Source organism: Plutella xylostella, chromosome 12 (genome assembly GCF_932276165.1).
Source record: "Plutella xylostella chromosome 12, ilPluXylo3.1, whole genome shotgun sequence".
NCBI classification, from domain to species: Eukaryota; Metazoa; Arthropoda; class Insecta; order Lepidoptera; family Plutellidae; genus Plutella; species Plutella xylostella.
The window spans coordinates 9,732,599-9,749,144 of record NC_063992.1 but is presented as its reverse complement, the minus strand read 5'-3'; the positions used below and the strand labels follow the sequence as shown (position 1 = coordinate 9,749,144).

At 35.6% G+C, this 16,546-nt stretch overlaps 1 protein-coding gene across 2 annotated transcripts in view; it reads right to left on the bottom strand.

The window, feature by feature from the left end:
* Positions 1–16,159, bottom strand: part of LOC105390384 (pyrokinin-1 receptor) — a 58,607-nt gene extending 42,448 nt beyond the window's left edge. For both annotated transcript variants that reach the window (XM_011561681.3, XM_011561682.3), the window contains exon 1: positions 15,946–16,159. The gene's annotated coding sequence lies outside the window, so the exon portion shown is untranslated. The remainder of the gene's footprint in view (positions 1–15,945) is intronic.
* Between the last annotated feature and the right edge of the window lie 387 nt (positions 16,160–16,546).

The following is a 16,546-nucleotide window of genomic DNA, read 5'->3' as shown; positions in this document are numbered from 1 at the left end:
ATGTGTTGTATGAACCGCTACAAAAATATGACACTAAATAGTAAAAAAAAGAATTGGGGGTGGGGCCCCCCATACATGTAACTGAGGGATGAATTTTTTTTTTTCGATGTACATACCCGTGTGGGGTATCAATGGAAAGGTCTTTTAAAATGATATAAAGTTTTCTAAAAAACATTTTTCTTTAAGTGAACGGTTTTTGAGATATCAGCTCTCAAAGTCGTAAAAAGTATGTCCCCCCCCCTCTATTTTTATAACTACGGGGTATAAAATTCTAAAAAAAATAGAGGTGATGCATGCTAATTAACTCTTTCAACGATTTTTGGTTTGATCAAAGTATCTCTTATAGTTTTTGAGATAGGTTGATTTAACTGTAATATTATATTTGCTGCTACGGAACCCTTTGTGCGCGAGCCCGACTCGCACTTGGCCGGTTTTTATTATGTTCTGTAAAATGCGCGTTCCATTTCTAGGTATTCCTACAACAACAGCACCCGGTCGGATTTTCAATTTACGGACAATAAATCCACATTAAACTAAAATTTAAAAATACAAAGACGACGGTTTGTAAATAAATCGGGTTTTATACACTCACCACAGGCAATGAAAAAGTTCCACTGAAAAAAAACACCAAATTACATACCCGTAAACGTAAAAGGCTAGCTTAATGACACCTTCTGCAACATTAGAGGACATTTAATAGAGCATCAGGATATTACCAACTAAAAACGGTAATATTTTGTTAATTTTTTAATTAAATATTTTTTAAAAATTAGGTCCTCTGGTGTCATCATTTTGGGAGTGGAACTTTTTCATTGCCCGTGAGTGTAGAATTGTTATTAAATTTAGGTGTTGTGATGTAGTGTTGGAAAACACTAAACTTTACAGTATTTCCTTTATAGCTTTAACTAATTCAAAATTAACCATAATAATATGCCATCTAGAAAAAAAAACTAGTTTACAAGATAAAAGTATTGTCTCGAAAGAATGCAATTAAATACAAGACATGTGAACATGACCGAGTTCATTGAATAAACAACTTTATACAACACATCATTAACAATCAATTTAACACGCGGTTAAGCCTCGCCTACATCGATATTCGCCTATCTATCCTGATTAAATACCCATTACGGATTTAACTATAGGTCCTATAGGATATAGATAGGTTCATCAGTGATGTCGGTATATATGCTGGGAAGAATTTTATCACTGACATTGACAACCGTTTTAAGGTAAGCGCCCACCTTTTGGCATCGTACGCAACGGACGCATCGCATTCAGTGTTATTAGTATAGAAACACACACAAAGCAAAGTACATCCACAGTGTGGCAATTCCGAAGCCGTTTCTCCTAAAATTTACGAAAATCTGTTTGGTCCGATACGTACGATACCGTTAGGTAAACGATTACCTTTAAGGTCAATGCAACAAAAAAAACAACATCCATACTAAAGATAAAAACTCACTGTACCAAAATGTATAGAACTATAATTATTAAGAAATTATAATGATAGGTACCAACCTACATACCTATTTTAATCACGTTCACTGATAAACGTGTACCCTGTATAATCAGTAATGAGTTTGCCATGGTGTCGGAAGTTATTTATCGGGTGTCTAAAGATGAGTGATTGACAGAAAAACTGTTGCAATAAGTCAAAAAACATTCATTACGCGGAAATATAATATTATATCCTATAAGGTAAATAATTGACTACCTCATGAATAGATCTATTGATGAGTATTCACATACATTATACCTACATAAATATTTATAAGTACATACTTACTTATAGCTTTTGGTAACATTATTATGAACCTGTAACTGACCTGTAAATAACCTGTGGTGTATGCAAAATAGGTAGATAGGTGCCTAGTACTTTAGTACTAAAATACTAAATATATCTACTTATAGAATGAAATGCTTTTAGCATAGACTGATTATTCTATCTAAGTATTATGCTTTTAATTATAAGGTTTGTACATAATTATATAGGTAAGTATGTTAGAATAAGTTCTGTAATTTGTGTCTTATTTTTATGTGAATGACCCTTAAATTCATAGACCGTATTTTAAATTTACAACAAGGTTAAAATTAACTTTGAAACACACGAGTTTAGACTCTTTACGTGAATGAAAAAGTTGAATTTCGTATATCACAACGTTAATTTTAAACCTATTTTAAAGAGTCAAAAGCTATATCATGTTTTTTTTATATTTTCGTTAATGTCCAGAGGGTTTTCCCGGCGCAAAAAAAAGTCGGATAATTATTTTCAAGAAAAAACCATAAAACAACCCCTTACTTTTTCACTTACAAATACATATAGAACTAAAATGTAGAGTCAATTTGAAGTTTATATGCTATTCGTGATTGGGATCGAACAAAACAATCTTATGTAGGGCTGGGAGAACGTCCTTCACGCCAAAACATTTGAAGGCGAATCAAAGCTCCCGGGAACAGCTATTTTTCATAGAATTGCTTTCGTTACGGTGAGAGACTGCATGGGGCACAGCCATCTTCATCCGTTTGAAAGGATTCTCTTGTTGCCCGGTTTCTGTTTACAAACCTCTCAAACAAAGGATGTTACTATTGTGACCTACTACACTTCTACTATTTACGTAGCTAAGTACCTACTTACTACTACACTCACAGGCAATGAGAAGGCTCCACTGAGAAAATCACCAAATTACTCCTTAACAGAAAAGGTAGCTTAATGACGCCTTCTGCAACATTATTATTGTACATTTAACAGAGCATCAGGATATAACCAACTAAAAACGGTAGGTAATATTTTATAAAAACTTTTGGGGTTGTTTGATGTCGGCATTTTGGGAGTGGCATTGCCCGTGAGTGTATTAAGTTAGCTAAGTACTATCTAAATATTAGTAAGCTGCTTTTGAACACTTCGTGAAGCCAATTCACCAGCGACCTCAAACCCGATCCCATAAGGCGCTGACTGTCATGAAACTCATGAATATTATTCGCCTATGTATTGAGCACGTTACAAGTCGAATATTCGACATGTCACTACACGAGTCTCAATAATATGCCAAATATCCGTGCTGGCAACGAGCGAATAAGTCAGTCAGCTCAAGTCGCTAGCGTAATTCGATAGTACCTAATTTGTATGACATCTTGATCGGCGCCCCTATCGGTAAAGTTAGAAACACATAAAACGCATAGAAATTCCAGTGATTTTCCTATCGACTTAAGTCGACAGCACTAAGCCTCGATCACCGGATTTTCAAACCTCCATTAACGTTTCGTATCGTCAGTAGTCACAGTGAAATGTAAGGTGAAATTTGTTAGTCCCAAAAGTGACTACTTTGCGCTGTTTTTTTCCATAAATGTTTGTGTAGTATCGTACAACGCCGCTAGCGAATTGCCACGCTAGCCCGTGATAGGCCCTCTGGTGATCACACTGCAGCACATTACCTACATAAGGGCGGTTTCAGACTAGTGTCAAAGGTCGAATGGTCGATACCAACTGTCAAACGGACTATGAAATTAAAGTCACGTTTGAGAGTTGATATTGTCGTTTCGAGCATTTCAGTGAACGACCCGATACCAATTGTTAAACGGACTTTGAAATCAAAGTGACGTATCGAGTTTACTTACACGCTTGAAAACTACAATGGTGTAAAACCTCTGAAGGTTACGTCTAGTAATAACGTATGTATTCCTTGTATTTTTAGCCATCGGTGATGATGATGATTATTATAAGTCTAATGAAAAGACATTTTATTTCATGAGAAGATGGATTTTATATCTGGTGTTACCTTATGCTATTATAAGTTATAAATTTGCTAATAGAAAGATATACCTACATGTGTTGTTTTTCGAACCCGACAAACTTTAAGAGTAGATTCCACGAGTAATTTCATCGAGAAAAAACACCCATATGGGAGTCTAAAACTAAAACTTTAAAATGGCCGCCATTTCTAGAATATTGAGATTTGACCCCACATATGGGGGTGGTTTCTCGATGAAATCACTCGTAGAATAAACCCTTAAAGTTTGTCGGGTTCGAAAAACAACACATTGTATAGGTAGGTATCACTCGATGGCCAAGGTGTCGTTGAATCTATGTATTCCTAGTACCTAAATAATGGTTATTATTGCCTGTGCGGTACCGCTCTTCAGGCTTGTCTTATGAAATGCAAATTTCGTCATCGAGGCCTCATCGATACAAGACATTATTGATAATCAATAGCTAGCCATAGCAATATACGCAGGGATCTCCGACAGATCTGCCTGACTAACTTAAATTCCTTATAATTATTTAGACGTTGGTAGGTAATTATCTAAACGTATAAGTAAGATGAGGAAGGCCGAGGACCGAGTGTTGTGGCGCTCCTTGGGAGAGGCCTATGTCCAACAGTGGATGATTATTGGCTGATGTTGATGAAGTATGATATTAAGTATATTATGATTAATGTATTAAGTTTCTACCATAAAATGAGAGACGTTCATTTGAAGAGTAATAAAACAAGTGTTTTTTGGCAACAAAGCATAATAATATTATTTATTATGTATAGGTATCGATGTATGACCCTAACGTACACCAATATTATTAAATAAATAAAAACTTTGAAACATAACATTTATTAAATAGAAGTTATTTTAGGTGCCAATAACAATGGTCTGACAAATTCAATGGTTTTTCCGTAACATTTTGGTGTTATTGTTCTACTGGCAGAATGGATTGTTGAGGCTTTTAAATCAGTAGGTAGGATTATTTTATTTCATTGAATCCATTGTTAGGTAAGTATTCTACTAATATAAAATTATTGTATTCAGCTACAGATTATAGACATTTGGTCACTGTTTATTGTTTACAATAATATCGCTTTGGAGACTCTGAATTGCGTGGAATATACACTCAGATTCATTAGTAGCTATGGTACCTTGGTACTTTGGTCTTTTGTCAAACTTCACAAACATCCTTTTTTAATAAAAATTGAAATAGAGTTAGTTTGACAATACACAAATTATAAATGTATTGGAAGATAAGGCCCTGTCCGTACCGCGAATATTTGCACAATATTTTTTTTCGCAATTCTGTAACACATTGAATAGTATAGAAGTATCCGCACTAGCGGAACAAAAATCACACGAAAAATTCGCGCGGAAAAAAATTCGCCCGAAAAATCTCAGCCGGATCTGCATAGAAGTGACAAAAATCGCGCAAAATTTTATTCGCGGTGTGAATAGGCGAACTTTGCGTGCGGAGTATAATTCGCGCGAATTAATTTCGCGCGGCGAAATATTCACTATGCGGACAGGGCCTAAATGCAGATGGCAGTAACTGGATTGCTTCCTATGTCATCGAGCATTCGCTTCGACAGTGACACAACATCAACTACTCATTGAAAGCAAATTTTATTCAAAGCGGTCAACTCATATGGCTTCTGAAGTTGGTAAAACATGCATGAGCCAACCTAAGACTTCACGTGTGCATCATCACATCATGCTATAGACTAATTATGTCATCGGCCCAGGAGGGTCACTACATAAATCTAACGATTAAGACTATAATATAGAGTCGATATAGCGCTCCGAGACTTCCAAACCAGTGAGGAGATAAACTAAAAGCTAAATTCATTATAAAATTAGATCATATTATGCGACTGTACCCAATTCCCTAGCTCTAGTTGGTTGGTTAAAAAGGGACACCGTTTGACTTGGTTTTCTTAGAATTGAAGTCGGATTAGACAGATATTATTGATTTCTAATATGTGATGGCATACGCGGGTACGGTATGCTTTTGCCCAATTAATAGTGAAGGTTACCTCTTGTACCCCAAAGAGGCTTGGATATATTATTAAAAGCTGACAATCATACAATTTTCAGTAATTGACTCAAAACTTTTCTCTGAAACATAATATATGATAAGCATCCTGCACCAGTTATTAAAAAAAAAAAAAAAACACGCACTCACGCCTTGTACTAATGTACTCCCTTGCGGGGTAGGCAGAGGTGCATTGCTGCACCCACTTTTCGCCAGAGTGTATGTTAGTCCCAATGTAATAGGGGGCGGGCCTATTGCCATTTTACGGGCACATCCAAGACCCGAGAGCAAATATCTGTGTTTAAACAAATATCTGCCCCACCCGGGAATCGAACCCGGGACCATCGGCTCAGTAGTCAGGGTCACTAACCACTACGCCATTCGGTCGTCAGTTAAGTTATTAACTTATGTGAATAAAGTCGTTTAAATCGAGTTTCATTCAAAAATGTTTTCGCAAAATTGAATCAATTCAAAGTTCAGAAACCTTGTATCGGCAAGAGGATGCAGTAGGTAAATTGAAATTTTACACTAGTGCAAAATATTCTGGACTCTCAATATCTGGGCCAAGATATTGTCATGCGGTGGGTGGTTGCTAGGACCAATTTACGGCAGATATCGACGCAATAGGGAAAAGTTATACAGCGACAAATTCAATCAGAATTGCAATGGACTATCGCTTTGACTGTGCAGTGGAAAAATTTGTAGGTAGTAGTACCTAGATTTATCTATATCTGATTATACAGGGTGTTGCAAAATTGGTATACTAAGCCGAAACCTACATGTGCAGCATGGTATATCTAGCCTCTACACACCAAAGCCGCTGACCCGGCGGCTCAGGCCGCCGGCTCAACCCGCCGGCCTCATTTTGAACTATGTTAACCCGCCGGCATTAAGCCCAAAACTAAAATCAGAATTTGGAAATTCGCGAATTTTTTTTTTTATTTTCCATAGTAAAAAGTCACGTGACTAACAAAGTTTCTATGGAAAATGAATTTTTTTTTTCGCGAATTTTCAAATTCTGATTTCAGTTTCGGGCTTAGATATACCATGCTGCACATGTAGGTTTCGGCTTAGTATACCCTTTTTGCAACACCCTGTATACAATTATGTTGTTTTGTTGTAATTGCGATGCACCAGCAATGCACCTCTGCCTACCCCGCAAGGGAGTACATTAGTACAAGGTGTGAGTGTTTGTTTGTTATTGTTTGTATGTTGTTAAGTATATAATATAGTGAATTTGTGGCTGGTTTTTAGAACTAGCAGGCCTTTCCATGTTAAAAAGAATAAATTATCAGTGTAATCTAAAAACCTGTGTTCAAAAATTTCTAAAGCTTCTATTTAGTACTTAGGATATTATTTATATTTATTTCAGAGATTCTGAACTCGCCCGAAGCGGCGTAATTCTCAAAAGCTACTATACTTAAGTTTAAGGAGTTTGAAATAATATTTTCCCAGAAAAATCTTTTTTATCTTTTAAATGTTGTTACTAGATACTTTGTATTTACAATTTCACTAAATTTCTACGTAATACCTGTTGTGTCCTTACGCTATGACACGGTATGGAAACAACTTAAAATTGTTAAGTAGGTACTATAAAAAATAAAATGACAATTTTCTCACTTAAGTTGATCGCAAAAACTTGTAGCTCGCAAGTTCCTAATTAACTATATACCTAGATGGCTCTCATTTATACAATAATACTAGTTGTATTGTATGTATTTATGTATGTAAATGTATGTATGACACTGACACTTATTAATTTTATACTAGCACACGACAGTGTATGTTGTCATTGTAGTGCCATGTCATATAATTATGTCACCGTAATTACTGTTATTTAAAAAATACTTTGAGTACCTACATAGTTATTAATAATACCTAACAACGCCTCTACGTTGAGTTGATACAATATTATTATGTTTAAAAGTTTGGTTGGTACCTACAATAGATAATAATGTTTGCCTTCTTTAAAGTTAGTGAAACTTATAACTTTAAGTAACCTACCTTGTATAATATACCATATAAGTGCATAGTACACCAAATAAGTGTGAGCGCGTTGTGTCGCGTCGCTCCAAAGAAACGATGGTCCAAAAGTACCAAAAATGTATGCAGTGACGTCGTTGCGACGCAACGCACTAGTGGGGCCTTTAGATACTCCTAAACGGAAAAAGTTTGATGATTTCGCCGCGCCGCCGTCTGCATGATTGAAATACATTTAACACGGCACCAGAATATTACCAAATTAAAAACGTATATATTGTTTTCAGATAATATAAAATCAAAAGTTTTTAAAAACTGGTGCCGAGTGCAGTGTCGTTATTTGTGTGTGGAACTTTTTTTTATTTCTCGCGAGTGTATTTTGAAAACATACCAACAAACGAAATAATTTGCGACCCGACTGTAAAACCGATAAATACCATGGTAAGCCTTTATGAAATAAATATGTACTCTATATTCATGATAGTGATTTTTACGATGATTGATTTTCACTTTCAAAATTTTATGACGATATTGGCGACTTTTGTACACATAGAGAATATTGGAAATACATAGTATGTCCTTGAACTTCAGCTGTGTCCAGGTGGCCGCAGGGCGTCCCACGCTCCGCGTTCCTGTTCCTACTACACCTGTTTGAAATGTCCACTCAAGAACTGGTCTACGCAAGTGGTTCTAGTTTTTTTGGTACTATGATGCTACCTAAAATGCGACCATAGACGACCAGGTTGATCCATGTGCAGTCTGATCTATGAGTCTGATAGACGCGGCTATGGTGATTAAAAACCATAATTCTTAACAAAAAAAATTTGCGACGTTTGGAAATTCGTATAATAATCTACTTTGCATAGTAAAAAGTGAAGCGACAAACAAAGTTTCTATGGAGAAACAAAATTATCTTTTGAGAATGATCGCATGAGTTATCTCCTTTTTTACTATCCAGTATTTGAAGTAATGATGGTCAGGATTTCGATGCATTCCATGCAATACTTGTAGTAAGATCTTAGATATTCATCTTCAAAATACATACACCATGTACATTGTACAATGATACAGAGCGTAAATAAATATATTGACGATGTATCGATCATAATATTCTTGGAAACCATGACACCAGATAGACCCAAACAGACTTTGACGATATTGTCAATGGCATGTCATTGTGAGAAAATTATAATAGAGCTTATTTTTCAATAGATGCCTTTTAGTATAGTCGATTTTTAGGTGATAATTGGCTGCTTGATATTATGTCTCGCTGCTAAAAATAAATATACCCTCGCGACCGAGTGCAGTTAAAGCTAATGATTCTTATCTATATTAATAACAGTTACATAACTATCCCGAGGTTAAAAAAAGCCTTATTATCAATGATTTATTTATATAAGTCAATGCTTATTATTCAACTTAAATTTAAAAAAAATTATCCTTCCGACATGGATCACTAAAAAACTACAGCTACGATCATTGCAGGCATTGCAGCTTGATGAATACCATCGCCAATTATAGGTATTATAATATGGAGGTATTGTATTATTATTGACGACCTATATTAATATTAATCATATGCAATATGCAGTAATTGTCGGAACCGGCCTGGCTGGTTTATACACGCGCACTTCTTCATTCATGCTTCAAATTGATGCATTTATCTTTATCCCTTTAAAGATTCTTAACAAGTCTGAGTCAAGATTCAATCTTGATTGCTCCGAACAAGTTTTTTTCGGGACGGTTCGTCGAGTATTTTGTGCCATGGTTGAATTTCGAGGTTCTAAAATCTGCAAAATATTGTTATTTAGGTATCCTAACTAATATTATAAATGCGAAAGTAACTGTGTCTGTCTGTCTGTCCGTTACTCTTTCACGCCAAAACTACAGAACGGATCTGAATGAAATTTGGTATACATACGGTCTAGGCCCTGGGAAAGAACATAGGCTATTTTTTATCCCGGTATTCCCACGGAAAAACTTTTTAAGGCGAAGCGAAGCGCGCGGGAACAGCTAGTGTAAAAAACTTCAGGATGGCCGCACTGAATGCAAAATGATAATTTATGACTAATCATAATCATCACATCAGTCAATCAATCGTTCACAGGTGGACATTATACTGCTATTTGTTGATACATTATGACTCGTCACTACATACGTTCCCTAATGTGTACCTTCTTTTCATTTTAATATTTTTTAATGTACAAATTTAATAAGGAATAAGTTTGTATTCTATCTATCATTTCTAAATACTTTGAAACTGAAAACTTATTATGTACAATGAACATTACAATAACTCATTTATATTTATAACATTATGCTTAAAATAGATGCTCATACAGTATATTTACTATTTAATTTTTATATCGTTTCTTAGGTAAATAATTCTAAATTTTCCTATAAATCATAAATAAAATGTTTCATTGACGTAGATGCTTTTCCAGCCAAGAATAATATTACCCAGAACACTTACAATTTCAAAAACAATATTCTTTTAATTTTAACTGTAAGAATACTTTTCAATTTATTTTGTAGCTACTTACCTACCTATTTACTTATTACATACTAGTTTACAAAGGTTTAAACTAATACTAAACTTATTTTTTAAAATAAATAGTCAATATCGATGAAGACACGCACACAGACAGACAACATGTTGTGTAGTTGGACGGCGATATCGCCCTGCCATGACTTTCGATTACGAGTGCTAAAATCACTAACACTCGCGAGCAATAAAAAAGTTCCACTCGCAAAATGGTGGGGCCATAGGAACATTTAGGCCCTGTCCGCACCGCGAATATTTCTCCGCGCGATTATTTTTTTCGCAATTCTGTAACACATTGAATACTATAGGAGAATCCACACTACCAAAAATAGGGAAAAAATAATTACAGGTTCATTTCAGCCGGGATCTGCCGTGCGATTCTATAAAGCTAATTGTCAAAATTCGATTCTGAATCCGGAGTGAGTTTTCAAATTGGCATTCTGTAATTTCCGTAGACACATCGAATTTCGAGATTTTGACAAATAATGTATGAGATGACATATAATGTGATAACTGTTCGAACGTAAAGTGAAAGGTGAAGGGAGAATGAAGATCGAAGTGAGATGTCTGATTTTACAGAATCGCAAGGCTGCATAGAAGTGACATAAATCGCGCGAAATTTTATTCGTGATGTGAACAGGCGAACTTTGGTCGCGGAATATAATTCGCGCGGCGAAATATACGCTGTGCGGACATGGCCTTACATATTTTGTCAATAAGGTGCACTGTAGTGTGTTGAAAACATCTGTTGCATTAAATGATTGATTCATTGCACACTAAAAATCAAGAGGTTTCAAGTTAATTGAAGCGAAAGATATACTTAAAATAATGTGTGTCTGTCCTGTACACAATCTACGTACACATTAAGTGCTACAGTACACATACAGTGTCTAAGATAGAGATGGACAAAAGAATGTTATCTTCCTCAAAGATATAATAGGCTAACCTATGTACACAATACAGGGTGTTGCCATCTTCAATCCTCGGGACCGAGTGCCATAGAAAAACATTAAATCCAGTTTGTTTACTTAATGAAAAACAAAGGAATGTCTTTTTCAAGTTTAATTAGCCAGCATAAGTATCCATTGTAAGTAAGTAACAAGTAACTATCCATTTAAGGCTATTTCCCTCTAGGGCCCGACTAATTCTCCCACCCTGTATGTATAGTTCGCAGAGCATGGACACAAGGGACTCAAGAATGCAATCTCGATCCCAGCTCGAGGCGACCGAGGTCTCGACTCATAACTCGAGTAGGATCTCGAGAGATAATCGTTTGGAGACATAAATTAGATAATACACTGACCAATGTTGCTAGATTTAGATAGCATTATAGAACAAACGACGAGGGAGAATTTATCGTGAATAAATAACTAATGAGCGCATGAAGTATTGAATGGCTGAATCGATTTTGATGCAACATGTCCAAGCACATCCTCGATCAACGCCTAAGGGCGGATTCGGCCAACGTCGAGTAACTATTTACTTACGAGTAAAGTACCAGTTACTCGCGAGTAAGCAGATTTTGCATTCTACCAAACCTGAAACCAAGATAACTAGCTTATCCCAAGAATAAAATGTTATACCGCCAAAATTGACCGTGTAACGAGCTTATCCGAGAGTAATTTTGTAATGGCGGCAGCACATCAGCTGATTAGAAAACCGTCATAATGACATATAAACACATCTGTCAAAACATAAACAAAAGTACGTTAAAAGGCAAAGTCTCAGAATAACAACAGCGAATAAAATATTAAAACATAAACAATTTCATACTTTTATAATCCATTCAAACTAAGTTGGCATGTCATTTCTTTTGCATGCTTTGAAACGCAGCTATTTTTATTTTAGTTGCATTACAGTTTCGTTCCTCGTTCATTCAATTTAATCATGGTATAACTTGGTAGAATGCAAATGTACTTATCCTAGATATTTACTCGCGTATAATTTTAATTCCGGTATAGTTATTCTCGTGTAACGTGATGTTTGGACGAATTCACCCTAAGACAAAAAGAAACATAAATATAGAGATAAAGCTTATAACACTGCCGGCTTACTCACTACACTACGTCAGACTTTTTGCAGGCCACATAATCAGTCCGACTTTTCCTTCTACCTTTCTTCTTTTATTTCTTACAGGCTTTTTGAACGATTTATGCGTTGCACTATAGTTACTGCTATCAGAAGGCCTAGCACGGGGCGCAAGACACGCACAAGACGTGGCAAAAGGTTTCCGTCGCATTAGTTTTTCGAAGCCGCGCGATGTGAAGCTTTTATTTTTATCTCTATTTAGTTTTCTTTTATAACGTCTTGTCACGCGCTTCTTGCTAGGCCTTCAGTACACGTATATTATATTTTTATCCTCAGTAGGTAATCATTCATTAAGCAGTACAATGTATTGTTCCTCAGAGTAAATTTAGATATCAGGTTTAATCTATGGTTTGTCCGTATTATTGCAAATGATCTCACTGCCCGGAATTCAAAACCACAGAGTAATTAAACAGTAGGTATACAACTATACATCTATCGAACGGGAGGCAGTGGCTTGTGCCGGAAATTAACTTCGATTCATTAATTAATTCTCTAATCAATGATTAATCTGCAGCAGTCTGACCTGCTGAAGAATCGGACTGGCGAAATTCAGGCGTATCGCTTTCGCATATGTACGTCTTGTCATTATACTTCAATGGAATTCATAGTTTTGCTACGTAGCATTGGAAGTCAAGCTAAGTTGATTATCAGTATACTGCGAATTTGCAGCCCACTCAGTGCCGCAAAGAGTTGTCTACTGGGACCGCAGACTAATATAGTATTCGATGAAGCTACGCTGAAATGACCGTTGTATAATGATATTCTAATATTAAAAGAGGATGATACAATAACAGTCCATCAATTGACTAGATATAACTGGGTGTGTCAGAAATAGAAAGAAGTACTTATCTAACTTTTTTTCTATTTCTATTTCAACTTTTCATTCATTTCCAGTTGTTTTGTGATTTACTGGCCGGTGCTCAAAAAAGCGATGATGGAAACTAATTATATAACCCCTTAAAGATTGCTGCTGTCGATAGACAAGGATGGAGGCATGTCGTGTTCGCCCTCTGCCCCACTGGGGGGCACGGATACGATCCGATACGATTAACAAGCTCTGGAGGGTTACTCCATACTGATGAAAAACTAACAAACGAGAGCTTTCGTGCAATCGGCACGTACGTACAACGAGATACAGTCCTGGCTTGAAACTTCCCCCGGATAGATGGATTGACCCTCCTGCAACCAAGTGTCTGACTTAGGCTATAATGTAATGGGAGGGCTGATGGCGGCTATATTTGGCAAACATTAAAAATCTAATTAAGAACCACCTCGGGGTACAGAAGCAGTTTCCTTACGATATATGTCGTATTTCAAGCTCACTGATTTAAAGTTATAATGAAACTTTCAGGTCAGTTTTACTCTAAAGTATGTAAAAACCTCTTCAAGCTCTATTCATAAATGTTATCACCATTTTTCTTACACCCTGTATTTAATAACCTATTAATACATTATACATACCTATTGACTAGTTGCGGATATTGTTGATGTTCGTTTCACGATGTCGTCCGCACATGTTGTCACGGTAGCTATAAAACATGTTTTATATCAATTTTATGTAAGAAATGTTATAATATCTATCCACATTTTTTGTTTAATGTAGCTTGTATTAGCAACTATATCTAATTACTCAAAACATGTTTATTTATGAGAAATGGATTATAATTTTATCATTGATCTAAGAAAACATTGAATGTTGTTCGTTAGTTGACATCCTAAGATTTCCAGACAGGATATCTAAGATGGAAACCCTTCAGCACACTAGGTACCTAGGTAGGTACATATTACTTTTTACATACTTTTTTCATTTCTATGTTTTTATGTGGAATGCGAGATTGAAGTAATAGCAACGATCCAACATCCAAAAAGCCAATTAAGAGATGAAGGTAGGACGTTTCCTGTACCTACATACATAATAGCTATCTTAGGTTTGTACAGAAAGTTCAAAAGTACGTTTTGGATCATTTCCAAAAGTCATGAGTCCTTTCAGCTTGCTATAGTGCCACAAACTTATCTGTTCCGGTGACAGCTCAAATAAATCTCTAATATTTCTTCATTCTATAAGATTTTAAGTTTGCTCGTATTGTTATTTCGCTCTTGCGGTGTTAATAAATCCATCTAATGTTTTAAAATATACAATTCATTAGTAAGTAATGAGATATGGATCAATTTAGTTCGCTGTCACCGGAACAGATAAGTTTGTGGCACTATATAATATATACTTTTGCAACACCTTGTAGGTATAAATAATGTCAAATGTCAAATTCCATGCTTCGTTCTTGTACAAGTTACTTTAATAACGGTAGTAGTTACTTTTTTTAGTTTTAAGAGTTTATTGCTGTAGCGTAAAGTAAATAAAGTATATATGAGTGGATTTTGTATATGAGGGTGGTTTTTATGACACGATAACTATCCAACCGAAAATCTAATTATAAGTTCATGTAGAATTGATCTCTTTCAGGCAACCTTTCGGTGGAGGAACGACTTAATGAATAGATGACGAAGGCATAGGTACCTACAAATATTGTGTTCATATAGTTTTAATATAAAAATTACATACATACAATGTTTTTCAGAAAAGTGAGAGTACAGGAAATTAAATCGCTTTAGTACCTAAATTATTTGGCGCTCGAGCTTTAGCAAGACTTTACTCCTATGTGGAGAGTCTAGGACAGCTCTGAAACGGTTCCCTGAAATCGTCAGGTTAAGCAGAACTTGAGTATGGAATGCACCTGAATTACCGTTGAATAGTGGCTTTAGGGGTAAAGTTCCAGGGACGCAAGTATTCAAAGGCAATTGAGCTGCATTCCATACTCAATAATATTATTTGAAATCATTAAGAATATTTTGTTTTTCGAGTTCTTTTTTTATTCGGAGAGCGGAGATCGTATCTTATCTAGTTATACAAGTAGAGTTATTGCAAGTTTAAAGAGTGATACTTATACGAAGCCCAGTGTATATCAACAATATTATTATACCTGTACATATCGCCAGTAAACTTGTATTTAAATTAAAAGATCCGCATCTCAAACATTTCTATAGTAAACCAGTTTGTTATGTAATTTTATCAAAGTAGGTATGTCATCTAAATACCTACTAAAACTACAACAATGTCCAGACCTGTTTGATTGCTGCAATATCAAATTTAGCATAAAAATCCTATGTAGAGTTATCAATAATATACATATGTTAAGTAATTAAAGTGACAATATGGCATGCTTGATTTGAGGTGTTAAAATAAACGTTATTGTGATAGACAGAATAAATTGCATCTCTACCATCCAAAGGTTGTCATTGTAGAGATTGCTTATGCATAATAATATCGCTATCTTTTTGTAATTTTTTAGTTAACCAAATGATTCCCAAATCAGTTTTTGTTGTTGCAAAAGTACCTAAGTACTTTAAATAGTACTTATTGCATATTTAAATAAAAAGTAGAATACTTGATTAAATTATGTTTAGGTACTTACTTATATTTTCTATTTTTTTTTATTTCCCCATGTATAAATAAACGTACTTAAAAATAAACAAACAAACTTACCGATCTAAAACATGCGTCAAAGTTTTCGGGTATCAAATCCAAAACAGCACTATTCACACTTTGGTCAATCCGGAGAGCACTCGAAAACAACTGTAGACCTTATTTTTCACGATCGGCAGCACTCGTTCGACGTAAAGCGAGTTCTACACTCGTCGCGGCCGCGTGCGATCGGAACGACCACCATCACTGAACTGGCGTAGTAAAGTATTGAGATACTTCGGCATCCGATATCCGTTTAACTAGATGGAAGCTGAGAACATTTACAGCTGCGTACCAACTCAGGACCATGTACTTTTGTATCATTGGTATGAAATTAGTAGGTAATATTGTATTTGTATATCATCAATCCAAAACCAACGCCATCTACCAAAGTCACAGAACAAAATTCCATAACCTAAAATTCTCAACAGGTGCCGTCAATTGACAGAGTTGATCAATACTGCCAATTAAAAAAGCAAAGTTAACCTTTGTAAAATGCTGCCTTTTCATACCGTATAAGGCCGAGGCCCATTGGTGCGTTGCGTTGTCGTCGTCGTAGCGACGCGCTGCTATACGTTTTTAGGACGTTTGGACAACAGTTTCTTCGGGACGACGCGACGTT